The sequence below is a fragment of the Raphanus sativus genome, unplaced genomic scaffold, assembly GCF_000801105.2.
Source record: "Raphanus sativus cultivar WK10039 unplaced genomic scaffold, ASM80110v3 Scaffold0813, whole genome shotgun sequence".
In the NCBI taxonomy this organism is placed as follows: Eukaryota; Viridiplantae; Streptophyta; class Magnoliopsida; order Brassicales; family Brassicaceae; genus Raphanus; species Raphanus sativus.
Window position 1 is genome coordinate 1 of NW_026616128.1, and position 7360 is coordinate 7360.

The 7360-nt window shown below is 38.0% G+C and overlaps 1 pseudogene; it reads left to right on the top strand.

Moving 5' to 3' along the window:
• Positions 1-173: 173 nt before the first annotated feature.
• On the top strand, positions 174-2495 carry LOC130503122 (C-type lectin receptor-like tyrosine-protein kinase At1g52310; annotated as a pseudogene).
• The last annotated feature ends 4865 nt before the right edge of the window (positions 2496-7360 follow it).

Genomic DNA, 7360 nt, shown 5'->3' on the forward strand with positions numbered 1-7360 from the left:
ACAAAGTCTTCGTTTTCATTCCTATTTTATGACTTGGGCGTAATTTCTTATTCCCCGACCATTTCTTCTCAAGCCGATGAATCTTCTCTTTTGCAGATTACGGGTTTCTGCTATGTCAATTCAATGCTAAGCTTCACTGATTTTCTTTTTAGGGTTTTGTGAAAGCTGCAGCTATGGAACTGACTTGGGGTTTCTGTCGGAAACAGGCTCTGGTTTTGATTTCTTGTCTGTTTCTACTCTACTCGCCTCCTTGGATACAGTAAGTGAAAGCATTCATGAACTTGTTCGAACTCTCTGCTTAAGTTGTTGAATCTTTTAAACAGATTCAAGTGGTGATTTATGTTAATTGCTTTCAGATATCGAGTGAATCATCAGCTCAAAATGCAATTGGTTTCAAGAACAGATCTCACAAAGGTAAAAATCTTTACAACTTTAATTAGAGTCTTGTCTGAAAATATCTGAGATAAGAGTTCTTACATTTACTTTACTGTCCAATGTACAGTTTCTTGCCCTACCAATTGGGTCCTTGGACCGAAACCAAACGAAATGCTTCTCGCGTACTTCAGAAACTCCACTTCGTGGGAGAATCAGAGACGTTATGCATAGCCTCTGGGGGTCACTTAGCATCGCTTTCATCCAACAAAGAACTCAGCTTTGTTCAAAAACTATGTAATGCAAACGCTACTAGCTGTTGGATCGGAGGAAGAAGCCTGAACTCTTCTACCGTGGGCTTTAACTGGACCTGGTCCGATCCCAAGACTCCTCAGTGGAACCAAACCATGTTCCTAAAAGTGCCGGTTCGTACACCATGTCGCAATGGCAGCTCATCTTGCGGTGCTGACATATGTATGTTTTGACAAACGGTTCATTACAAGTCTTTGGTGAAAGATGTAACGCCTCTCATGCTTTCATTTGCTCTGTTGATTCTGGTAATAACACTCCCTTGTCTCACTATAGCTAGTATCCAGACAGCAAACCACTAAGCATGGCTTCTGTCTCTTTTTTTTTGCAGACACCAAATGTAGTAACTGTCACGGTGATATATAAAATCATCCTTTAGTTTGTAAGCGGGATTGATCCTCTTCACCACATTCGCCATCATACTATGGTTCCTTATCTACAAACGGAGCAAGAAACGTCGAAAATCGCGTAAAGTATCAAGTCCAGCTTTGGTTCCTCCTCCATCGTGGAAGATATTCACAAGCGAGGAGCTCAGATCAATGACCAAGAACTTCAGCGAAGCAAACCGTCTCGCCGGGGACGCGAAACCGGAGGAACCTATACCGGCGGTTTATCAGACGGGACCAAAGTGGCGGTTAAGAGGCTGAAACGGTCGAGTTTTCAGAGGAAGAAAGAGTTCTACTCTGAGATTAAAAGAGCTGCTAAGCTTCATCACACCAATGTGGTTGCTATCAAAGGTTGTTGCTATGATCATGGAGAGAGGTTCATTGTTTATGAGTTCATAGCCAATGGTCCGCTTGATAGATGGCTGCACCATGTGCCTAGAGGTGGTAGGAGTTGGACTGGAACATGAGACTGAACATAGCCACAACTCTTGCTCAAGGAATCGCGTAAGTCAGTCTTGCTTTTGATTGGTTCGGGTTGGTTTGGTTAATATATACACTTTAGTTTCTGTCAACTGAAAATAAAATTATAATTCAAAAAGAATTTTATGTATAAAAATAGAGTTTAATTAGAAAATAAAAATTGTTTTGAAATAGAAATATAACTGTAAATCTCTTGTAATAAAGCTTTGGGTTCGGGTTTGGTTTGGTTAATATATATACACATTAGTTTCTGTCAACTGAAATAAATATAGAGTTCAAATAGATTTTATGTATCAAAGATAAAAAATGTTTAGGAATAAAAATATAATTCTAAATCTCTTGTTGTCCAAAAAAAGTTGCAAATCTTTCTAATAAAGTTTTTGGTTAGGGTTTGGTTCTAAGAGCTTCGGTCTGAATGAACAGGTTTCTTCACGACAAGTCAAGCCACAAGTGGTGCCACCGTGACATAAGAGCGAGAGTAACGTACTGCTTGATGAGGAGTTTGGAGCTCATCTAATGGGAGTTGGTCTCTCAAAGTTTGTCCCATGGGAAGTAATGCAAGAGAGAACGGTAATGGCTGGTGGGACATATGGTTACCTCGCACCTGAGTACGTTTACAGAAACGAGGCTCACACTAAGAGTGACGTTTTACAGCTTTGGAGTCCTTTTGCTTGAGATTGTGAGTGGTCGTAGACCGACACAAGCGGTAACTCTTCTGTTGGGTGGCAGAGTATATTCGAATGGGCTACACGTTGGTTCAGGCAAACGGTGGTTAGAGCTTCTTGATCCGGTTATAACGTCTGGTTTACCGGAAGCGAGTGTGGTTCAGAAGTTGTGGACTTGGTTTATTCTTGTACGCAGAATGTGCCATCTATGAGGCCCAGGATGTCTCATGTGGTTCACCAGCTTCAGCTATTGGGTTCCACCATCAGAGATATAAGCAGTTAATTTAGTTTAAGCCCTAGAGTATGTGAAAAAGGGAAAACGCTGTCGTGTTAAAATAAGCTTTCTAAAAAGTTGTAGGCTTACTGCTTAAACTAATAGCTTGTGTACCACGTCGATATGCATAATTAGTTGAACTTATTCACTAAGGATAACAGTTTATGTTTCTAGATGTGATCTGGTTCTGTTGTCATCTTTCAGTTTGGTTCTATGTTTATATATTGCCTGAACTGACTGTAACTTTCGTGTTGATGTTAATATGACCATCTCAAAGAGGCTACAGCCTAAAATATCACAGATAATTTTCCAAAATATTTAGAAAAAGAAGGATTCTAGTAGTCCTTGTCGTATCAAAACCTTTTCTTTCTTCTTATTATTAAGTTGGTTACTATTATTAAGTTGGTTACTATGCCTTCGAGAACCAAGAAGACCAAAGACGAGAAGAAGGCAAAGAATACCGAGTTTGCTTCCAAGCAACAGAAGTCTGAATTAAAAGGCAATATTCCCAAGAGTGCCAAACCCAAAGCTGCTAAGTTTGGTGGTGGTAATGGCAGACGTTGAACGAGTATATAGCAACATGTTGTGTATGAATCGAGAAAATCCATTTTTGTGGAAACCAACTTAAGCAATACCAAGAACAAGAGAATGGCACGACATCCATGTTTCTTTTGGATCAAAGCTACATATATGGACCAGTTTGATATTTTATTTGAGTTGGTACCGAACTGATATTTCCTCGCTGCAAGCATTTCGCCATGTTTTGCCTCTTCTTGCTCAAAAACAGAGTTGTGTGTTCTGTTTGTCATTGACTCAGAACTCATTGCTGAAGCAGAATCACACTATATAAAGAATCATCATTGCAAATAATCTAGAAATAAGATTACATATATCAAACGTAAGAGAATAAACATTAGCATAACTATAAACAATGTTTTTTGAGTGAGTGGAGCTAATGGTTCTTCATATTCTTGAGTCTCTAACTTCTACATGAATGATTGATGCTAATGATGAACAGAGAAAGAAGAGACCAAACCATGCATATTTGAGATAACGGTGGTGGTCAAGAGAGACGAAGCAGAGCTTCCCTTTAGCATCATCCATTAGAAATCAGTTCCTTCTTTTTTTTTTCTCGAAAAAAAGTTCCTTCAACTGAGTTGAGCATGAAGTTGTGAGGACGGGGACAACGTGAGTGAAGGAGAAGACAAATCTACGACAATGATACAGTGATTCGGTTAGAGGATGGAACCAGGCTGATGACTGGCCTCGTAGAGGTGGATGAGGCATTGAGGATTAGCTAGGTAGAGAGAAGGAAGGCCAAAATCGAATATGAACTCATCTATGGCGTGTTGAACGGAAGAGACATGCAGTGGTGGCTCGGTGAGGAGGGAAAGGAGGTGGTGGTGATGCGGAGAAGAGATGGTGGCTTGTGAGGAGGAATTGAAAACGAGAGCTCTACTACGACCAAGTCGTGACTCTTTTTTTATGCATCGGTTATGTGCTTATATATATTGATACTAGAGGCGGTCCGCGCTGCGCGCGGATTTTGATGATCATATGATGTATATAACTATGTTATTGTATAATTTCATTACATGTGTTTTGTGTTATGATTTGCAAAAGAAGTATATTAAGAATATGGGCATGAATGGTTTATAAATGTTAATTTGTATGATACAATACAAATGTTTTTATATGTAATTCAGTGAAAATAACACCGTAAAATTTAAGTGAATAAAATTAGAGATGAAACTGATTTTTAGAATAAAATAAAATTATTATTTATGTCTATATATATTATATATTAATTAATTAATTTTGTGGACTATTATTTTACATAAATTTAGATATTTTCGTAGTTATCTATCGAGTTATATCATATTCCATACATTTTCAACTTGGAACCAATTTTTATTAATTATTGTGTTTATCCCTTTATATATAGAGTTCCTAGTGCATGTGTAAACTGTTTCCATTTTTTTATTAATTATTGTGTTTATTCATTTATATATAGAGTTTCTAGTGCATGTGTAAATTATTTATATTTTATTAATTTTTGTTGATATATAATGGATCTACACGTAATTGGCTAAAGCAAAAACTTGATTGTATGTACCATCAAATTTGGGTATAATCGAGTCTGCACCCAAAATAAATGGTTCCAAGCTGGTTCGATTTGGGTATTCATCTCGAGGCTATGTGTGATCCTTGTGTGAAAGAGATTCTGTTAAAGTGAATTAAACCAAAAATATATTTATTTATTTCAAATGAAAACAAAGCTATCGAACTGAGTCAACAACAAACTCCAGAATATTTAAAGTAACTAAATCTGAGAATTCATTTCAGCATATGAATCGAGTAACCACATTAGTATCGCTGCAATACAACCCAGTTTGGTTATCATAACGTTCATACTCGAGAAGCTCTCTAACACCTAAGAACAGTTACTTGGTCGTGTGAATCAATGGGAAGCCATAACTCGGACGTTTAAATGCCGCCGTGTGTACGAAGGTGAAACTTGCCTTGACAGTGAAGGAGTAGAGGACGGTTTGTTCCATGGTAGTCATGTAAGTGTGAAGAATAGAGAGATAAAGATCTCCAAAGCAGCAGTAGTCTTAATCGGTTGTCTGGTCTTCTTCTTGAAAGTTCTTGATCATGGCATCAACTCTAGCAGCTTCACCCACATCAGCCAAGCACGACTTCTTCTCATCTGTTTCTTCCCGGAGCCCTGCTCCTATACCCTCTAGTATTAATTAGCGCGTTAGCAACTGAAGCTATTGGTGAAGAAGAAGTCATTGTCTTGTTCATTTCCCAATTTTCCTATTACCGGTCTCTCAGAATTCTCAGACGCTTTTGTGACTCTAGACATGTAGAAGTTGCTCCAGCTCTCTCACAAACTCTATTGCTCACCTATGATTGACGCTTGATCTCCCTGTCATATACATGCATAAATAAAAATATTTTAAGATAATGAATACAATCACAAAAAAGATGTATATGCGTTATCATGATACCCTTTGAAGGTAAGATCCAGACATAAGAAACTCGAGGTCACAAGATGCTCGTTCATTTGCTTCCTATTCCTATAACCCGCAATATGTCTCATCCGTTAGCTTTCTACTTCTTAGCTTGTCTTGCTTGTTCTCGCTCTTCACCTCCTTTGTCATATCATTATTGTTCTCACTATCTCCTTCTTCTCCTCCAGTAAACGGAGTTGTTATCGTTGTTAATGCCTAAGGATTCGCCTAGAAAATTTGGTGCCTGAAAGAAACTGGAGGTATTTATATATAGGTGAAGACATATATATATATATTTTTTTTTTTTTTGAATGAATGTAAAATTTATTCAATCAAAACTTTTTTACAACTAGTGCATCATATTTGAACAAATAAAAGAACAAAACCAAAGAAATTTAAATCCTAACATCTTTCTCTTCACATCTTGCTAGCTTCTTCTATTCACAAACTACTTCAAAAACTCCATTCCCCCTCAAATTTGACCATGTGACACAAGTCAAATTTGGAAATGCCATGAGATTCTCCTCATTAAAACCCTCATTAGAGAAAACCCAATTGGGACAAAACTCTAATGGAGGAAAAAGAGTAAGAATCTCATAGCTAGGGGACAATTTTTAAAGACCAAATCTTCTACTACTGCTTTCTTCAAAGAACTTATCAACCTTCAAACCAGCAAATAAAACCTGTTTCTTCAAGCTCTTGTTCCAAACCAAGTTATCAGCCCTTCTTCATAATAATTCCCCTTTCTTCTAACTGAAAGAAGCTTCAGTCTCACATTCTTATCCACCAACTTCGTTAAGCTATTAATATCTCTAGGCTTCTCTCCATGTCTGCGGGCATTTCTCTCCCACCATATTGTATGCATTGTGGCTTGCAAAGCATATCTGAGAATGAAAGTCTTGATGGGTGACAGCCATTGTTTTCGAGACCATTTCAATCAGATCGTTCCATATCACAGTGAAACTATCCTGCATAAGTCCTTCTGCCAGATTTCTCCAAATTGCTCCCGAGTATCTACAACCAAAAAACAGATGAACACACGACTCTGGTGCATCATTACAAAGAACGCAAGCTGTGTTTATGGAATTGTTCCACTGCTGCATTCTATCGGTCGTCTGTAATCTTCCTTTTATGGCAATCCACATCATGAAAGCATATTTAGGAGTTGCTTGAGGAAACCACACTCCCTTGTACCAATTACACACAGGCCTCTTCTCACGAACTTGATCCCATGTTTGCTTGTTGAGAATTTGTTCAGAAATTTTCCATCCGCATGCTTCCATAATGCAACATCCTCATCTTGGAAAATTTCTAGATTACTGATCTCTTCCTCTATCCGATTCAGTATATCTACTCGGTGATTTCTTTTCCTCCTGTTTTTCTTAGCTTCTGCAACAGTGTAATGATCAGGAATGCCTAAATCAAGTGAACCTCTCTCTCCAAGAAGCTCTTTTATGATGTCCAACTTGGACCATCTATCATACCAAAAAGACGTGTGATCACCATTTCTGACTTCCTTCTTGATAAACTGCTTTGCAGTATTTCTTAGCTTAAGCAATTTTCTCCAAACCCAAGATCCTGAGCTAGTAGTTTCTTTTATAGACCAGAATGAATTTTTCCTTATCAGATAACACTGAATCCAACGTACCCACAGTGAAGATTCTGCTGTCAGTCTCCATATAAGCTTCAGTCCATAAACTCTGTTCAGATCTTTTAATGGCCGAAGTCCCAAGCCACCTTCTTCCTTTGGAAAACAGATATCTTCCAACTGATCTTTGCCTTAGTAGTTTTAAGGTCAGGACCTGACCATAAAAAAGCAGAACAGAGACTTTCAATATCTTTTAAGCAACTTCCAGG